The following is a 20382-nucleotide window of genomic DNA, read 5'->3' as shown; positions in this document are numbered from 1 at the left end:
CTGTAACACACGTACTTGCCCATTCTAGGCATTGGTTGTTACCACCTCTCCAGTTCTGTGAAGTTCTGTTTTCTGGGTCACCGAGAGCATCCTGATTTCTAAACCCACTTCAGTTCTGAGTCCACTCACCTCTCCCTAGCACTTAACACTGCTGACCATGAACTTTTCCTTGAAATGCATGCTCTTTTCCTTTTGTCAAAGGAACTGAGAGGGGCACGTCAGAGATAGCGTAGGGATGGAGGAAGGGCGTGCATCTGCTCTGGTGTGTTCTGCCATAATCAGCATGGGAAGGGCCCTGAGGCCTGTGATTTCGGGATGTCAAGGTCATCCCCATCTCCTAAGATGGACCCTCCTTAAGTGGACTCTGTGTCCCACAAATTCTCAGCAGCTGCTGATAACAGCCCTGGAAAAGGCTTTGATAATGGGAGCCAATATCAGGGAGCCTTGCCGTGAGCTGAGTTGTGGAAACATGGGGATGAGGAGAGGAGGTTGGGAGCAGGTGGGAGGGGTGCACTTGGGGGGTGGAGAAAGCCAAAGGCTTTCTTTCTTAGAAGGGGTAAGCAGGCAAGGAAAGGAATTGGGGAGTGGTGTGGCAAACAGTGCCTTTTCACTCGGATTTGTGTCATCTACAGGTGTAGCTGCTGAGCAGGGCCACTTCCAAAGTCACAATCTTGAAATCTTTTCCAAGTAATTTAGACTGCACTCTGAAATCCCTCAAACGTTCCTCCCACAGGGTTTTGCTACCTAGGAAAACTTGAGGAAAACCTTTGAGCATTTCATCCTCTCTCAAATTTTGTCCTCATGGCGGCTGCTAATGAGGTCTCTCTGGTGTCTTCAGCATCACCCACTCCTCCTTTGGGGGTTCCCTTCCCCTCAGTTCTCCTGCCTTTGAAAAGCCTCATTCTTGAGTGCTTATACCCTCAGCAGAATGCTTCCTTCCCTGTTCTGAGCATTCCAGTTCACCTCTTGACCTCAGAGAAAGGACCATTTCTGGAGGAGTGGGAAAGATGAGGAAAAAAACGGACCTACAGCTGACCCCCTCCTCTGTGTGCTAATATTATATAACTTGGCTAAAATGGACAAATTCCCAGAAAGACACAAACTACTGAAATGGACTCCAAAGAAAGAATCTGAATAGATCTTCAAGTAAAGAGACTGAATTAATAATAAAAAAAAATTCCCACAAAGAAAAGTCCACACCCAGATGGCATCACTGTTGATTCTATCAAACATTTAAAGCATTACAAACACTCCTTCACAAACTCTTACAAAAAATATAAATGAGAAGAATACTTTCCCAACTCATTCTGTGAGGCCATATTACCCTGATCCCAAATGAGGCGAACACATCACAAGAAAACTAAAGACCAATATCCCTGATAAATATAGACACAGAAGATCTTCAACAAACTCCTAGAAAACAGGATCATTAACATATAAAAAGAATTACAAGCCATGGCTAAGTGGAATTTATCCCAGTAGTGCAAAGTTGGCTTGACATCCCAAAATCAATTAGTGTAACTGGGAAGTCCTTGCTGTGCCCACCCAGTAGGAGCTGGCCAGGCAGCCTGGGTGGTTCTCATTCATCTTTTCTCTGATGAGGGTTTTCATTGCAGTGATTCTGTTCCTTTTGTACTCTTTTTTCCCTGTTCCTTTAATACTCTTGTATACTGGGAGTTTTGGAGGTAGATGTCTGGGTCTCTTAGGCTTCAGAAGGTCTAGTGGCTACAAGCTCAAGATCAAGGAGTCAGCAGGGCTGATTTCTTCTAAGGCATTTCTCTCACCCTTGTAGACAGTTGTTTTCTTCCAGTGTCTTCACATGGTCTACCTCTGGGTATCCAATATGGATTTTAATACATCCTAACCTACTGAGGGAAGGAAAATATTCAGTCCCAGCCCTCTCCAGCCTTCCTGTCTCATTCAAAGAAGAATTTTGAAAGAAACCAGAGGGAAAGAAAGCCCACCAGTAGAACAAAGATACAAATTACATCAGACCTTTCTTAGAAATCATGCAAGCAAGAAGAGAGTGGAATGGGATATTTAAATTGATGAAAGAAAAAATCCACCTACCTAGAATTCTGTATCCAATGACATTATATTAAAGTGAAGGAGAAATAAGAGCTTTCTCAAACAAACAAAAATTGTGGAAATTTGTCACCAGAAGATCAGCCCTGCAAGAAATGTTAATAGGAGTTCCTCAGAGAGAAGAAAAAGAATATTATGTAGATTCAGATCTACATAAATGAAGAAGATTATTGAAGGAATAAATGAAGGTAAAATAAAATATTTTATTTTTCTTATACTTAACTGATCTATTAGTTTGTTCAAGATAATAATAGCAATATATTGGTTGAATATAGCTTGTGAGTAAGGGAAATGTGTGACAGTAATGCCATAAGGAATGGGAGGGAAGAATTGGGAATGGCCTGTTACAAAATACTTGCACTGCCTAGGAAGTGGTACAGTATTATATGAAAGCAGACCTAGAGTAATTGTAAAGGCAGATTACAAATTCTAGGGCAATCACCAAAGCATTTTTAAAAAGAAGTATAATTTGGGTGCCTGGATGGCTCAGTTGGTTAAGCGTCTGACTCTTGATTTCTGCTCAGGTCATGATCTCAGGGTTTTGAGATCGAGCCCTGTGTTGGGCTCCACACTGGGCCTCAGCCTGCTTAAGATTATCTCTCTCCCTCTCCCTCTGTCCCTCCCTCCCCGCTTATGCTCTCTCTCTCTCTCTCAAAAAAAGAAAAAAAAGCATAATTCATATGCTAAGGGAAGAGAGAAACCAGAATAATATAAAATACTCAAAACCAGAGAAAAAGCAGAAAAAGTTTGGAAGAAAAAAAGAACAAGAAAGTGAGACAAAGGGACCAAATAGCAAATGGTTACAAATATGATAAATACTAATTTAACCATATCAATAATCACTTTAACTGTAAATGACCTAAATTCCTTGAAAGACCTGTAAATAACCCTAAATGACCTAAATCATTTTAACTGTAAATGACCAATTAAAAGAGAAAGACTATCAGAGTGGATAAAAAACATGACCCAACTGCATGTTGTTCACAAGAAACCCACATTAAATATAAAGACACAGATAGGTTAAAAGTAAAGGGATGGAGAGAGATATACCAGGCTAACACTAATCGAAAGAAGACTGGGTGGATGAAGGTGGTCAAAAAGTACAAACTTCCAGTTATAAGATAAATGAGCACTAGGGATGTAATGGACAACATAGTGACTGTGGTTAACATTGCTGGATGGCATGCATATATGAAAAATGTTAAGAGAGTAAATTCCTGAGAGTTCTCATCACAAAGAAAAAGAAGGACCTTTTTCTTTTTTTTCTTCTTTTGGTATCTATTTGAGATGATGAATATTAACTAAACTTATCTGGTAATCATTTCACAATATATGTAAGTCAAATCATTATGCTATATACCTTAAACTTATACAGTTTGTATGTATGTCAATTATATCTCAATAAAACTGAGAAAAAAACCAGAGTAACTTATTAATTTCAGACAAAGCAGATTTTAGGGCAAAGAAAATCATCAGAGATAAAGAGGGGCATACATAATGATAAAAGGGTTAATTCTCCAAGTAGACATAACAATCCTTGATGTGTATGCACCTAAGAACAGAGTGTCAGATACCTGAGGAAGAAACTGATAGAATTTTAAGGAGAAATAGATGAATCCACTTTTATATTTGAAAACATCAATACCCCCTCTCAGAAATGGACAGATCCAGCAGGAAATCAGTAAGGACATAGTTGAACTCAATGCCATCAACCAACTGGATATAATGGAGATCCATTGACTACTTCAACTGACAACAGCAGAACACACATTCTTCTTAAGCTCATATGAAACATTCACCAAGATAGGCCACATTCTGGGCCATAAAACACGCCCTAACAAATTTAAAAGAATAGAAGTCATACAATGTCTGTTCAGATCACAATGGAATTAAACTGGCATTCAATAACAGAAAGATAACTAGAAAATCCCCAAATATTTGGAGATTAAACAACATACTTCCAAATAACACAATGGCCAATGAAGAAGTCTCAAGAGAAAATTTAAAATAATGTTAACCAAATGAGAATGAAAAAACAACTTATCAAAATTTGCAAGATTCATCTAAATCACTGCTTAGAGGAAAATTATAGCATTGCATGCATATATTAGAAAAGAAAAGTGCTCTAAAATCAATAATATAAGAACTACCCTAAGAAAATAGGGGGAAAAAGGCAAATCAGATCCAAAGTAAGCAGAAAAAAAGAAATAATAAAAATTAGATCAGAAATCAGTGAAACTGAAACCAGGAAGTTAGTAGAAAAAAAAAAGCAAAGAATGAAAAGCTAGTTCTTTGAAAAGAACAATAAAATTCATAAGCCTCTAGCAAGACTAACCAGGAAAAAAAAGAGATAAGGGGCACCTGGGTGGCACAGGTGGTTAAACGTCCAACTCTTGGTTTCGGTTCAGGTCATGATCTCAGAGTTGTGAGATCGAGCCCCACATTGGGTTCTGTGCTCAGTGTGGAGTCTGCTTGAGATTCTCTCTTCCTCTCCCTCTGCCCCTCCCACTTGTGCTCTTTCTCTCTCTCTCTCAAATGAATAAATAAATCTTTAAAAAAAAGAGACTAGGTACAAAGGTACAAATTATTAATATCAGAATGAAAAGGGGGCTATCACTACAGATCCCATGGACGTTAAAAGTATAATAAAGGAATATTAAGAACAACTCTATGCTTACAAATTTGACATTTTAGATAAAGTAGATCAATTCCTTGAAAGACACAATACATCAAAACTTGCACAAGGAGAAGTAGATAATATGAATATGTCTGTATTTACTAAAAAAAATTGAATTGCAAATTAATAATGTTCCAAAACAGACAGTACTAGGCCCAGATGTGTTTATGGATATTGATCTATAGATTCAATATAATCCCAATCAAAATCCCAGCAAGTTGTTTTGTGACATTGGCAAACTTATTCTAAAGTTTATACAGAGAAGCAAAAGACCCAGAATAGCCAACACAATACTGTGTTAGAACAAATACTTCAAGACGTACTATAAAGCTACAATGATCAGGACAGTGTGTTATTGGCAAAAGGCTAGAGAAATAGATCAATGGAATAGAGTAGGGAGCCCACATATAGACCCACACAAATCGTCACTTATCATTGACAAAGGAGGAAAGGAAATTCAATGGGGAAAGGATAGTCTTTTTTTTTTTCTGGTTAAAAGGTTTACATTTACTTTACTTTATTGATGTATAAATGACATGCAATATTATATTAGTTTCAGATATACAACATAGTGATTCAACATTTACATACATTATGAAATGCTCACTACAATAAGTCTAGTTACCATCTGTCACCATACAAAGTTATATTGCAACATTATTGACCATATTCCTTATGCTATACTTTATGTCCTTGGGTGTATTTTCTTTTCTTTTTTTTTTTTTTAAAGATTATTTATTTATTTATTTGACAGAGAGAGACACAGCGAGAGAGGGAACACAAGCAGGGGGAGTGGGAGAGGGAGAAGCAGGCTTCCTGCCGAGCAGGGAGCCCAACGCGGGGCTCGATCCCAGGACCCCGGGATCATGACCTGAGCCGAAGGCAGACGCTTAACGACTGAGCCACCAGGTGCCCCTGTAGCTTATTTTCTAATTGGAAGTTTATACCTCTTAATCCCCTTCATGTATTTTGTCTAGAAAGGATAGTTTTTTTCAACAAATGGTACAGGAACAACTGGGTATCTACATGAAAGAAAAAATCTAGGCACAGACTTTAACCTTTCACAAAAATTAACTCAAAAATGGAACATAGACCTAAATGTTAAATGGAAAACAGTAACATTTTTAGACTAGAACATAGGAGGAAATCTAGGTGATCTTGGGTTTGGCAATGGTGTTTTAGATACAACGCCAAAGGCATGATCCATGAAAGAGAAAATTGATACATTTGACTTCATCGAGGTTAAAAACTTCTGTTCTGCAAAAGACATTGTTAAGAGAGTGAAAAGACAAGCCACAGACTGGGAGAAAATATTTGTAAAAGATATATCTGATAAAGGAATGTTATCCAAAACATACAAAGAACTGTCAAGACTCCCAAAGAAGAAGACAACCTACTTATGAAGTGGTCAAAAGATCTGGACACTTCACCAGAGAAGATATACAGATGGCAAATAAGCACAAGACAAGATGCTGAGCATCCTATGTCATCAGGGAAATGCAACTTAAAATAATGATATACCACTACACACCTATTGGAATGACTAAGACCCAGAACACCAACAACAAATATTGGCAAGGATATGGATCAACAGGAGCTCTCACTCATTGCAAAATGGTGCAGCCACTTTGGAAGACAGTTTAGTGATTTCTTACAAACTCTTACCATACAATCCAGCAATCATGCTCCTTGATATTTACCTAAATGAACTGAAAACTTAGGTACACACAAAAACCTGTACACAGATGTTTATAGCAGCTTTATTCATGATTGCCAAACTTGGAAGTGGATGTTCTTCCATATGTTAATGGATAAACAAACTTTGGGACATCCACACAATCAGTGATAAAAAGAAACGAGCTATCAAGACATGAGAAGACGTGGAGAATCTTAAGTGCATATTGCTAGATGAAAGAAGTCAGTCTGAAAATGCCATGCATTGTATGATTTCAAATCTGTGACATTTTGGAAAAGGCAAAACCATGGAGCAGTAAAAATATCAATGGTTGCCGGGGTTGGGGTTAGGGAGGGATGAAAATGGAGCCTAGGGGGTTTTTATGGCACTGAAACTACTTGCATGACACTATCATGGTAGACACATGACATTATGCATTTGTCCAAACCCACAGAATGTACAGCCAAGAAAGAACCCTAATGTAAACTATGGACTTTCATTAATAATAATGTATCAATATTGGCTCATCAAGTGTAACAAATGTACCACACTAATATATGGTGTTAATAATAAGGGGAGACTTATATATATATATATAATATATATATATATATATATATATTTTATATATATAAAATTTCTCTACACTTTCTGCGAAGTTTTTCTATAAACCTAAAAGTGCTCTAAAAAATAAAGTCTGTTTAAAAAAACCATAATGTGATACCACTTCACATCTGGTAGGATGGTTTTAATTAAAAGGATGGACAATAACAAGTGTTGGTGAGGATGTGGAAAAATTAGAACTCTCACATGTTGCTGGTAGGAATGTAAAGTGGTGCAGCCATTTTGGAAAACATCTTGTCAGCTCCTCAAAATGTTAAACATGGTATTACCATATAACCTAGTAAAATACCTCTGAGGTATCTTCCCAAGGGAATTGAAAACAACAACAACATCCACACAAAAACTTCTGTACAAATGTGCATAGTGGCCAAGAAGTGCAAGCAACACCAATGTCAACTGAAGAATCAATAAACAAAATGTGGTCCATCATGCGATGGATGGATGCAGCCACAAAGAGGGATGAAATTCTGACACATGTTACAACATGGATGAACCTTGAAAACACTGTGTTCAGCGAAAGAAGCCAGACCCAGAATGACAAGTATTGTATGATTCTACTCATATGAAATGTCCAGAACAGGCAAAGCCATAGAGATAAAAGGAGATTAGAGGTGGCCAGGGGCTGGGGGAGAATGGGAGTGACTGCTAATGGGTAAGAGGCTCCTTTTTGGAGTGATGGAAGGTACTAGAACTGACTGTGGTGATGTTTGTACAACTCTATGAATTAGAGTTCTCAGGACCATTGGATTATACCCTTTAAGTGGGTGAATTTTATGGTATATAAATTATATCTCACTAAAGATTTTTTTGGGTTTGCTTTTTTTTTTATTTTTTATTTTTTTATTTTTTAAAGATTTTATTTATTTATTTGAGAGAGAGAGCACATGAGAGGGGGGAGGGTCAGAGGGAGAAGCAGACTCCCTGCCGAGCAGGGAGCCCGATGCGGGACTCGATCCAGGGACTCCAGGATCATGACCTGAGCCGAAGGCAGTCGCCCAACCAACTGAGCCACCCAGGCGCCCCGGGTTTGCTTTTTAAATATTTTATTTATTTATTTATTTGAAAGAGAGTGATCGAGAGAGACAGTGTGAGCAGAGGGAGGGGCAGAGGGAGAAGCAGACTCCCTGCTGAGCAGGGAGCCCCCTGCGGGGCTCGATCCCAGGATCCTGGGATCATGACCTGAACCAAAGGCAGATGCATAACTGACTGAGTCACCCAGGTGCTCCTCACTAAAGATATTTTAAAAACATTAATTCCAGTTTTTGACCTCATGAAGGGTCTTCTAAACAGCCTTGGTTTGGTGAGCATACCCAGTGTGGGTAAGTTTGGCTCTGTCTGTGCCTTGGATCCCCTTGGCTCAGGGTGATGGCCCCTGACAGTGCCCTAAACAAGATAGAAAGAACAGGGCCTGAGCAGTGACTGGCGGACTGCCAGGGTTTCTGGGGCTGCCCCCTCCTACTGTTGCCCTGAGTAACCATGTCACCACCAGCCCGTGGGAAGTGGGAAAAATGAGGTAGCGGGCATGCCCCCTCCTGCCAAGGGCAAGACCAGGTTTTGTGCATGTCACTTCTGCTCACTCCCTTGGCCACTTACTTGTGGGGCCACATTCAGCATAGGGGAGTTTGGGCAGTGTGCCAGGCATAAATCCCATGACAGAAGACACTCCATCCTAAGTTTGTTCTTCCAAAAAATTATGATTCCAACCCACTAGTCCCCTCGACCTTGAGTGTGTTCCAGGAACCACCATGGCTCGTGTCAAGTGATTTTCATCCAGATCCAGCAGCTGGTGGTCCCAGCGCTGGTGTTCCCTGGCTCAGGTACAGGACGATTTCAGGTCAAGGTGCAGCGGATTATCTAAGGAAGATCCAATTTTCCAAGAATCCCTTAATAAGACCCACATTAATCTGAGCAGCCACATGACTCATGACTCACACACATTCCAGAAACCATCTGTTCAGCCCTGGAAGTCTCAAAAAACAATGTTATTCTGTGCTTCAGCTTCTCCAGAGGAGCAATACAAAGGTTTATCCCGTCACAGAGCAACCTTTTCCTCGAAGAAACTCTTTGGGTAGTCCTCCCTCTGCCTGAAGTTCCATGTTCATGGCAGTGGGGGAAAACTCCCCCACTCTTGCCCTCTTTCCTTGCCTCCCCCACTCTCCCGGTCTACAGCCCCCCAGAACAGGTTCCTTTTAAGTCCACTTCCTCATCCTTCCCTCCCCTCACTCTGCCCAGCACACCGACATCCACACCATTCCCCTGCTAACTGGCCACTCTCTCCTTGGACTACATTCTTCTTGAGAGGCAGCTCCAAAGCCCCCACATCACCACACCTTCAGCCACCCCTCTCAGCTATCCTTCCAACAAAGCTCCCCCCCCACCCCAGGGCCTCCAGGGGTCCCAAATGGAGCCAGATGTGGCCCAAGACCTGTTCCGCCCTTCTTCCTTACCCACAGAGCCCCACTGTGTGTGGGTTAGTTAAGTGCCTTCCTATAAGACTTGATTTCCCAGGAGGTGACCATGGGGCACAGTCTTGGCCAATGATAGAGAAGAGGAAGCCTGCCGGGTGAGCTCAGGAGAAACCACAGTGCTCCTGCTAAAGAGGACAGATGGAGTAAGCATAGCCTTTTGCTCTTGGCCTCCCTCCCACTTTGTCCTGCACAGATGTGGACATAGGGCCTGGGGGTCCAGGAACAATGAGCATGTGAGGAGGGAGACCACTCACTGAGGGGGAGAAGGAGACTGACTCCAGGATGATGCCACGACCCCAGGCCAGCTCCTAGCCCAACTCCAGAGCCCTTGTTAGGTGAGGAGTCCTGCCCTGTTCCATGTGGCCCAAGGCAGTCCTAATTGAGGCCCATGGACTGGAGACTGAGGCAATTTCTGCCCCATTTCTCAGCCCCATTTCTGACGCCTCCTCTCCCAGCAAGGCCCTTTGCTGCTCCATCTCCCATAGAAACCAGACCAAGCCCTCTGTGCCTTTGTGTCTACAGTTCCCTTAGGAACACCCTTTCCTTTCCCCCATGGATCCAGAGAGGAGGCTCCTTCCCCGGGAAGCCTGCTGCTCAGATGCTCCCCTGGTGGGCACCTGATTTATCAAGAGGTCTGGCAACGCAGCCAGAGACAGAAAAAAGGTTTACACTGTCTTTAAAGTAAGACACAGAAATATGACTCGGCCTTAACAAGGAAGGAAATTCATGGTACAACGTGGATGGACCTGGGGGACGTGATTCTGAGTGAAATAGGCCAGACACAGAGGGACAAATACTGCAGGATTCCCCCCACCTGAGGTCCTTAGAGTCTCCAGATTCACAGGGAACAGAGAGTGGACAGTGGGCGCCAGGGGAGGGATGGGGGTCGGTGACTCAGGGGGACAGAGTGGACAGTGGGCACCGGGGGAGGGGCTGGAGGTTAGTGTTTCATGGGGACAGAGTCTTAGTTTGGGAAGATGGAAAGTTCTGGAGACAGGTGGTGGGGACGGCTGCACAACAGTGTGAATGTGCTTAGTGCCCCTGAGCTGTGGGTTTAGAGACGGTGAAGACAGTACATTTTATGTTCTGTGTATTTTACCACAATTTTAGTAAAATAACGAAAGTCAATGTATCTATAATCTGATTAATTATTAGCTCAAGTATTCTCCCCAGATAGGTCAGGAACCATGGCCTCTGTTTGTTTAGGGAAGGGCTGTTAGCAGGTCCTTGAGAGTAGCAATGCTATCTGCCTCCTTGGGAGAACAGGGCCCATAAACTTTTATCAGGCTTTTCATGCACTGACCCTTACCTTCAGAGAGCGGGAGTCCACTGGGTGCTTGCCCCATGCCTGCCTCCCTCTCAGAGCCTGGGCTGGTTAGAACCCTGAAATCCTCTCAAGGCTGAATTAATCATTGCCTTGCTGGCAGCTAGTGGGGCGCCTTCTACAAGGCTGGGGCTCCAAACCTTTGGCCACAGCACCACCTGAGGGGAGGGAAGAGCAGCTTCCCATTCTTGCCCTGGGGACTCCTGTGGGCAGGGTTTGGTGGAGGATGGAGTGTGATGGGTGAAGTTCTTCTATGAAAGGTGGCCTGGACCCATAGCTTCAGGGGACAGATCCCACCTTGTTGCCTCACCAGACGGATGAGAGGGGTGCCCACCTTTGCAGGAGGACCAGGACCAAGAGGACAGAAGGCCTGGCAGGAGCAAAGAGCTACGTGGCACCTGAAACAGCTGCACGAAGCTCTTCCTTGGGGGGTGGGTGCCCTGAGCGTCCCTCTTCTCTTGCAGCTTGGGGGCTTTCATGACTGCTGAGGCCACGGAGGGGACTAGGCACAGGGAAATCCTGGGGCCTTGCTGCCGCACATGGGGAGCCCCTCTCGAGGCCTGGTTCTTGGCCTGCTCCTATCACAGATCCGTGAAGGGCTCTTGCCTCTCTACTTTGTGCCCAACAGCCCTGCCCCCACCAAGGATTACACTTGGCCTGCTGCCTACGGTGAAGGGCAGCTTGCTCACCCCTCTCCTCTCCCATGACAAGACCCCTGATGCATGCACACAGAGAGTGGACAACGCTCCTTACCTCCTCTGCTCAAATGACACTCCCCAGAGGCTTCTGACTACCTGCCCGAGACTAGCTGCCACTCCTGGCCAGGAGGGTCTGGCCCTCTAATGTCGTGGTCAGAATTCTGGGGAGAGAGGACATGAGTAGTTTGAAGAAGTAAATTCAACATTTTATTATGCTATTCATAATAGGATGCAGTTCAACATCACGCTTGTGGCTTGTGGGGGCAAAAGGAACACTCTCCTGGGAGTTGTCAGGGTTCCCAGTGACCCCTGCTATGACAGTGGGGGGTTCTTCTCCTCAGGAGTAGAGGGAGGTGGGGGACAGTCCCCAGATAGGTCTCCCCACACCCTCGGCGCCCACCCTATAGTATAGCTGGGCCTGTCTGCTGTTCCACACCCAGGGATCTCCTTGCTTCTTGCCCCATCTCCCAAATAGCCCAGCTCTGCACTTATGGGAGCACACATAGCCCTATTCCCAGTGCTCACGAACCTCACGCCCCTCCCCTCTGTTTCTTGGACATTTTACCTCCTGACCACTATCTTCTCCTGTGTAACTTTTGGGATTTCGAAGTCAATGCAGACCATCTTTCCAACACTTTTTCCTCCACCAATTAGACCTCTCTTTCAATGGTCCCATCTTTGGTCCTCAGCCTTCAGGTCCCTGGTAACCCTCAGACTAAACTCATAGCTGCTCCCATGGCCACTCAGTCCCCACAGCCCTCAGTGTCCCCCCCCCAGCCCCCATGGTCCTGACAGTGTTCTCCCCAGTCCCCATGGTCCTGACAATGTCTCCCCAGACCCCATGGCCCTCACAGTGCCCCCCAGTCCCCACGGCCTTCACAGTGTCCCTCCCCACTCCCCATGGCCCTCACAGTGTCCCCCCCAGTCCCCACTGCCCTCACAGTGTCCCTCTCTAGTCCCCACGGCCCTTACAGTGCCTCTCCCCAGCCCCCATGGTCCTGACAGTTGTCCCCCCCCAGCCCCCACAGCCCTCACAGTGTCCCTCCCCAGTCCCCACGGCCCTCACAGTGTCCCCCCCAGCCCCCACGGCCCTCACAGTGTCCCTCCCCAGTCCCCATGGCCCTCACAGTGTCCCTCCCCAGTCCCCACGGCCCTGACAGTGTCCCCCCCAGTCCCCACGGTCCTGACAATGTCTCCCCAGCCCCCACGGCCCTCACAGTGTCCCTCCCCAGTCCCCACGGCCCTCACAGTGTCTCTCCCCAGTCCCCACGGCCCTCACAGTGTCCCTCCCCAGTCCCCATGGCCCTCACAGTGCCTCTCCCCAGCCCCCACGGTCCTGACAGTGTCCCCCCCAGCCCCCACGGCCCTCACAGTGTCCCCCCCAGCCCCCACGGCCCTCACAGTGTCCCTCCCCAGTCCCCATGGCCCTCACAGTGTCCCCCCCCAGTCCCCACGGTCCTGACAATGTCTCCCCAGCCCCCACGGCCCTCACAGTGCCCCCCAGTCCCCACAGCCCTCACAGTGTCCCCCCAGTCCCCACGGTCCTGACAGTGTCCCCCCCCAGCCCCCACGACCCTCACAGTGTCCCTCTCTAGTCCCCACGGCCCTTACAGTGCCTCTCCCCAGCCCCCACGGTCCTGACAGTGTCCCCCCAGCCCCCACGGCCCTCACAGTGTCCCTCCTCAGTCCCCACGGCCCTCACAGTGGCCCCCCCCCAGTCACCACAGCCCTCACAGTGTCCCGCCCCCCACCCCCTGAGTCACCATGGCCAGTTCACTCCCCTTGGACTCCACCCACCAGGACCTCTGAGCCACGTTTCCTACAACCTGCCCCTGTCCCTTGTCCCTTGTGTCCCCGCACGGCTCACACTCCATGACAGTCAATGCAAGCACCCTGGCTCTCCTCTCAATCCATGGTTCTCACCATGGATTGGTGAGAGTGTAACTGACACACCGTCTGACCAGTGCGGCCAAGTGTGGCTGGGGACAGATTCTGACAGACTCACTATAGTGACCATGAGCCTTGAGAGCCCCAACGCTCATTTTGAGACTCAACGGCCCTAGGCTTCTTGCCCACACCTGCCGTCTGCACCCACTGGCCTCAGCCCTGCTCCAGGGCTGGGCTCCTGCAGCCCATCTGACTTCGCCACAGTGACCTCCTTGCTCTCCTGGGCCACCCACTACTGGGCAAATGCTCTGCTGATTCTCCTCTGCTCTCCACCGCTATGAACACCCCACCGCCCTGCCTCCTGTATACGTCTCCAGGCAGAGCGTCTGTGAGCCTCCCCACCATCCCTGAGCTCACCCCACCCTTTGTGCCCCCTCCCCTGGTTGCCCCTCCCTGTTCTCACTCCCCCTGGGCCCCCACCCAGACTCGTGCCTTAAAACACCCCTGCACATTGAGGACTCCCAAAGGTGAGTTTCCACACAAATTTCATCCTCTCTCCTAAACTCCAGCCTCAGCCCCCGCCCCCCCCCGCATCCCACAGATACTGCAAAGTCATGTCCCAAAGCCAGTTCTGAGTCTTCCTCCCCAAACGTGCTTCATGTGTAACTTTTGCCATCTCGTGTTTTAGTCACTGGGTGGGAGTCTGGCTTCATCCTGGACCCCTCTCACTGTCCAACCCATCGTGACATTCTGCTGGTTCCAGGAACCCACCACACTGCTACCATCCTCATGCTCACTGTCCCAGCTGATGCTCCAGTGGCCTGTGTCAGGACCCCTGCGCTCCAGCCACAGTGGTCTTGTGAAAGCCCAGGTGAGGTCACACCCCGTCTTTGTGGTCCCCACTTTGCCCAGAATGGAGCCTATGAGCCCACGGGTCCCTCTGCCATGTGCTCTCCTCTCTCCCCGCTGGGTGCCCCGCTCCTCCTCCGACTCCGACCTGCTGGCCGCACTCCCTCCTGAGGGCACTCTCACCATGTTTCCTTCCTGCCTTTGCTCAAACACCACCTTCTCAGTGACCAAACCCTGCTTGTTGTCCTGACCTGGTCGCTGGCCCTGTTACCCCACAGCATCACCTCTAACGCACTGCCTACTTGCGTGTTACTGAATTTAGCACTGTTTATCTCCCTGTGCTGAAGTGCGAACTCCACACGCGTGGGAATTGTCTGTTTTGTTCATGCGAGTCCCGAGCATCTGGAACAAAGAATGCGGGGCACATAGTAGGTGCACAATCAGTATTTTCTGAATGAACGAGCACAGTGATTTTCAACAGGACTGAGGGGACACAGCTTTTTCAGGTTGGCTTCTTTCTCTTATGCATTTAAAGTTCCTCCATGTCTGTTCGTAACCTGACAGCTCATTTCTTTTTAGCACTGAGCAGTATTCCCTTGCGTGGAAGTTCCGCAGTTGCCCATTCAGCTACTGAAGGGCATCTTGGCTGCTTGCGGGTGTTGGCAATTATTAGTAGAGCTGCTGTAAGCATCCACGTGCAGGTTTTTGTGTGGATGCCGGCTTTCATCTCATTTGGGTACAACGGGGAGTGGGCTGCTGGATCCCATGTGTGAGTAGGTTGAGTTTTTGCCCTCCCGAGCGGCTGCCTGCCCACCAGCAGTGAATGACAGCTTTTGGTGCGCCACAGTGTTCTAAGGGGTGTGTGACCGTATCTCATTGTTGCTTTGGTTTGAAATTCTGTAATGACACACATCTTCTCTTGTGCTCATTTGCCACCCGCACATTTTTGATGAGGTGTCTGTCACATCTTGCCTTTCGTAGGCCTTGTCGTGGTCTGTTGATAGCTGGACACGGGGGACGGGGAAATAGGCTGTGAGTGACCTGGTGGTGGGCTGTGTGGAGGGGAGTGGTCCCGAGTGAGCCTGTGCCTCTGCCCTGGGAACCTCATCTACTTCAGGTGGGGCAGGAAGGCTGAGGGGTGGCTCATCTCCCTTCCCTCGCTGTTAGGTCCCACGACGCCCGCCCCCGTGAGACTCTCCTGCACCAGTCTGGCGTCCTTCAGAATGGTTCCTTTTCCCTCCCACTTTCCTGGGACAGGCAGGAATTTTCTTCCTCCAGTGACTGGGTCCACTAGAGTTTCTGACTCTTACACTTGTCCCCACTGAGCCTCCAGGGATTCACCAACTCTGCTTCAGAATCTCTTACCCTGGCACTGGGTCCCACAGGGCTTTCTGTTTGTGGTTTTCTGCTGCGGTAAGCTGTGGGTCTCTGCATTTGCCTCTCTGTCCCTCCAATTTGGGAATTTGGAGAGGGCAATATTTTGTCCTGTTGTCTCACTTGCCTTATAGATCTAAGAAGAATTGTTGGGTTTTCAGCTTTTAACTTGTTAGGGTGCAATGGTGACTTTCAAGCTTCTTACATGCTGGACTAAAAACCAAAGTCCATTTGTTATTTTTATGATTTTTTTATGCTTTGTAAAATATCTTTGTTTCGCTTTCTAATTGCTTAATGATAGTATGAAGTACAACAGATTTTTGACCTCGTATCCAGGGGCCTTGGTAAATACATCTATTAATTAGAATAGCTTGTTTGCAGATTCTTTTGGATTTTTGACATCCACAACCATATTGTCTTAAATAATTATAGTTTCATTTTTCTTCTTTCCTATCCTTATAACTTTTACTTCTTTTTCTTGTCTCATGACTTGTGTAGGGCCCACAATGTGATGTCGGCTTAAATTGGTGATAGCAGACATTCTTTTCTCATTCTGATTCTGAGGTGGAAAGCTCTCAATATTTCACCCTTAACTAATGATGTTAAGTTGTAGATGCCGCTTTTAGGCAGCAGACTTGAGCAGTGGAAATCTGAGCAAGGCTAAAGGGCGCCCACAACCCTGTGCTGCCGCAAACAGGCTCATAGGCCATCGGCCCTAACTGACCAATGGCTACTTACAACCAGGTACAGTCCCTAAGATGACCAGAAAAGGGAACATTCCATCCATCCCCATACTCCTTCAGGCCGTCCGATAACTACAGCCTCTCACCACCGCCTCCTGGGAGACAGTCTCCCTTCTGGTGTCCTGCCTGCCACCCCGCTGCAGTGCCTTCAGGAAACTTCCATCCCTGTGTTCTGCCCTGGGTGAACCCTTTCACAACGACGCTGCCAGCCCCCTGCCCCATCGAACACCCTACATGTGGGCCAGTCTTTTTCTTTATTTTTTTAATTTAAATTTTAGTTAGTTAACATACTCTCTTTTTAAAATAAACACTAAGGAATTCTTTCTATGCCTAGTTTGCTACTTAAAAAGTGATGGATGGATGTTGATTTTTATCACATGATTTTTTATCAGTTGAGGTAACTACGTTTGCTCCTTTATCTGCTAATGTAATGAATTGCATTGCTTAATTTGAAGAAAAGTAAACAAGCTTCTAAACCCAATTTAGTCATAAGATCATATTCTTTTTATATATTGCTGGATTTGATTTGCTAATATTTTCTTGAGAATTTTCTTGTCTATGTTCATGAGAGAGATTTGCCTGTACTTTTTCTTTTAAATCAATGTCCTTATCAGGTTTTATTAACAAGGATGTGTTTGCTTCATTAAAAAAAACACAACACAGATGAGACACATTCCCTCCTTTGCTTTTTCTATTCTCTGGAAAAGTTTGTGCAAGATTACTATTATTTCTTTACCTAAATTTTGGATGAACGGTTAGGTAGAATTCACTGGTGAAGTCATCTGAACCTCAAATTTTTCTTTGTGGGGAGGCTTTAAATTACAGATTCAATTTTTTTTTTTAAGATTTTATTTATTTATCTGAGAGAGAGAATGGGAGACAGTCAGCATGAGAGGGGGAGGATCAGAGGGAGAAGCAGACTCCCCACTGAGCAGGGAGCCTGATGTGGGACTCGATCCCGGGACTCCAGAATCATGACCTGAGCCGAAGGCAGTTGCTTAACCAACTGAGCCACGCAGGCGCCCTACAGATTCAATTTTTTAGTAGATGTCCAGATATAAAACTATCTAGATTTTCTATTATTTCTCACAACAAAATAATTTGTTAAACTTGCATTTATTTCTGGGAATTTGTTGAATTTCATCTATATTTTCATTTTATTAACATAAAGTCCATAATATTCTCTTATTAATTTTTTATTATATGTAAGATCTATAGTAATACCCCCTTTTCATTCTTTTTATTAAATTTGGGGACTGGGGTGCCTGGGAAGCTGAGGTGTCCAACTCTTGGTTTTGGCTCAGGTCATGATCTCAGGGCCATGAGATCAAGCTCTGTTTGGGCTCTGTGCTCAGTGGGGAGTCTGCTTAGAGATTCTCTCCAGCGGCACCTCCTCCCCTCTCAAATAAATAAATAAAATCTATAAAAATTAAAATTGGGGACTATAATGGGGAATGAAGGTTTACAGAAGATGCAAAGGGAAAAGCTCAAAGTCTCTGGAATAACCCTCGTCTCCTCAGGCCTGGGATAACCCTGTTCTCCCCCCACCCCTCCTCTTGCAGGTGGGAACCTGGGATAACCCTGTTCTCCACCCCCCTCTTGCAGGTGGAAGCCTTGGATAACCCTGTTCTCCCCCCACCCCTCCTCTTGCAGGTGGGAACCTGGGATAACCCTGTTCTCCACCCCCCTCTTGCAGGTGGAAGCCTTGGATAACCCTCTTCTCCCCCCACCCCTCCTCTTGCAGGTGGGGACCTGGGATAACTCTGTTCTCCTCCCACCCCTCCTCTTGCATGTGGGAACCTGGGATAACCCGTTCTCCCCCCACCCCTCCTCTTGCATGTGGGAACCTGGGATAACCCTGTTCTCCCCCCACCCCTCCTCTTGCAGGTGGGAACCTGGGATAACCCTGTTCTCCACTCCCTCCTCTTGCAGGTGGGGACCTGGGATAACCCTCTTCTCCCCCCACCCCTCCTCTTGCAGGTGGGGACCTGGGATAACCCTTTTCTCCCCCCACCCCTCCTCTTGCAGGTGGGAACCTGGGATAACCCTGTTCTCCACCCCCTCCTCTTGCAGGTGGGGACCTGGGATAACCCTCTTCTCCCCCCATCCCTCCTCTTGCAGGTGGGGACCTGGGATAACCCTCTTCTCCCCTCACCCCTCCTCTTGCAGGTGGGAACTTGGGATAACCCTGTTCTCCCCCCACCCCTCCTCTTGCAGGTGGGGACCTGGGATAACCCTCTTCTCCCCCCACCCCTCCTCTTGCAGGTGGGGACCTGGGATAACCCTGTTCTCCTCCCACTCCTTCCCTTCAGGTGGGGACCTCGGATAACCCTGTTCTCCGCCCCCTCCTCTTGCAGGTGGGCACCTGGGATAACCCTGTTCTCCTCCCACCCCTCTTGCATGTGGGAACCTGGGATAACCCTGTTCTCCCCCCACCCCTCCTCTTGCAGGTGGGGACCTGGGATAACCCTCTTCTCCCCCCACCCTTCCTCTTGCAGGTGGGGACCTGGGATAACCCTCTTCTCCTCCCACTCCTTCCCTTCAGGTGGGGACCTGGGATAACCCTCTTCTCCCCCAACTTCTTCCCTTGCAGGTGGGGACCTGGGTTAACCTCTTTTCCTCCTACCCTTTCCCTTGCAGGTAGGAACCTGGGATAACCATCTTCTTCCCCCACCCCTCCTCTTGCAGGTGGGGACCTGGGATAACCATCTTCTCCCTTCACCCCTCCTCTTGGAGGTGGAGACCGAGGTCCCAAGAGCAAGAGTCAGTTTCATCCTGGTTCCATTTTTTTCATACAGGTAAAATCAGGAAAGAGGACTTGAAGTACAAGAGAAAAACAAAAACAAAATATGGGGTAGTAAAATGAGTGAGAAGTGGGAGAGACCATTCCTTCCTCCCTTTATCTTGTGGATAGGGTAGGATTTAAATAGTGGATATGTTTTTGTTAGTGATTTGTTATAATTGTTGTTGCTTGTTTGTTTGATTGGTTTTTAATGCCCAAGATCCAGGCAACAAGTAGAATGATGCAGTTAAGCTGATTGTAGGGATGGGATTAGGCTAGGGAAACACTGGGTCATTTTTTAAAAGTTATAATTGACTTAAAACATTATATTAGTTTCAGGTGTACAGCATAATGATTTGTTATTTGTAAATATTGCAAAATGATCATCACCATAAATCTAGTTAACATCCATCACCACACATAGTTACAAATTGTTTTCTTGTGTTAAGAATTTTAAGATCTACTCTCTTAGAAACTTACAGATACATAGTACATAACTATAGTCACAATAACTGTCACCATAATGCTGTACATTAAATCCCCATGACTTATTTCTTTCATAACTGAAAGTTTGTACCTTTTGACCCCCTTCACCCATTTGTCCACCCACCACCCCCCATCTGTGGCAACCATTAATCTGTTCTCTGTATCTATGAGTTTGGTTTTTGTTTGTTTCGATTTCACATATAAGTGAGATTGTATGGTATTTTTCTTTCTCTGTCTGATTTATTTTACTTAGCATAATGCCCTCAAGGTCGACCCATGTTGTTGCAAATGGTAAGATTCCCTTCTTTTTTGTGGCTCAATAATAGTCCATTGTGTATATATATCACTTCTTTATCCATTCATCCATCAATTAACATTATTTCCATGTCGTGGCCATTGTAAACAATGCTGCAAGGAAAATGGGATGCAGATATCTTTTCAAGTTAGTATTTTCATTTCCTTTGGGTAAATACACAGTAGTGGAATTACTGGATCATCTGGCAGTTTTATCTTTAAGTTTTAGAGGAAACTTTGTACCATTTTCCACAGTGGCTGCATCAATTTACATTCCCACCAACAGTGCACAAGGGTTTTCTTTTCTCTACATCTTCACCAACGCTTACTTCTTGCCTTTTTTTTTTTTTTTTTAAAGATTTTATTTATTCATTTGAGACACAGAGATACAGAGAGAGAGAGAGCAAGAGCAGGGA

Source organism: Halichoerus grypus, chromosome 11 (genome assembly GCF_964656455.1).
Source record: "Halichoerus grypus chromosome 11, mHalGry1.hap1.1, whole genome shotgun sequence".
In the NCBI taxonomy this organism is placed as follows: domain Eukaryota; kingdom Metazoa; phylum Chordata; class Mammalia; order Carnivora; family Phocidae; genus Halichoerus; species Halichoerus grypus.
Note: the sequence above shows the minus strand (reverse complement) of the source record.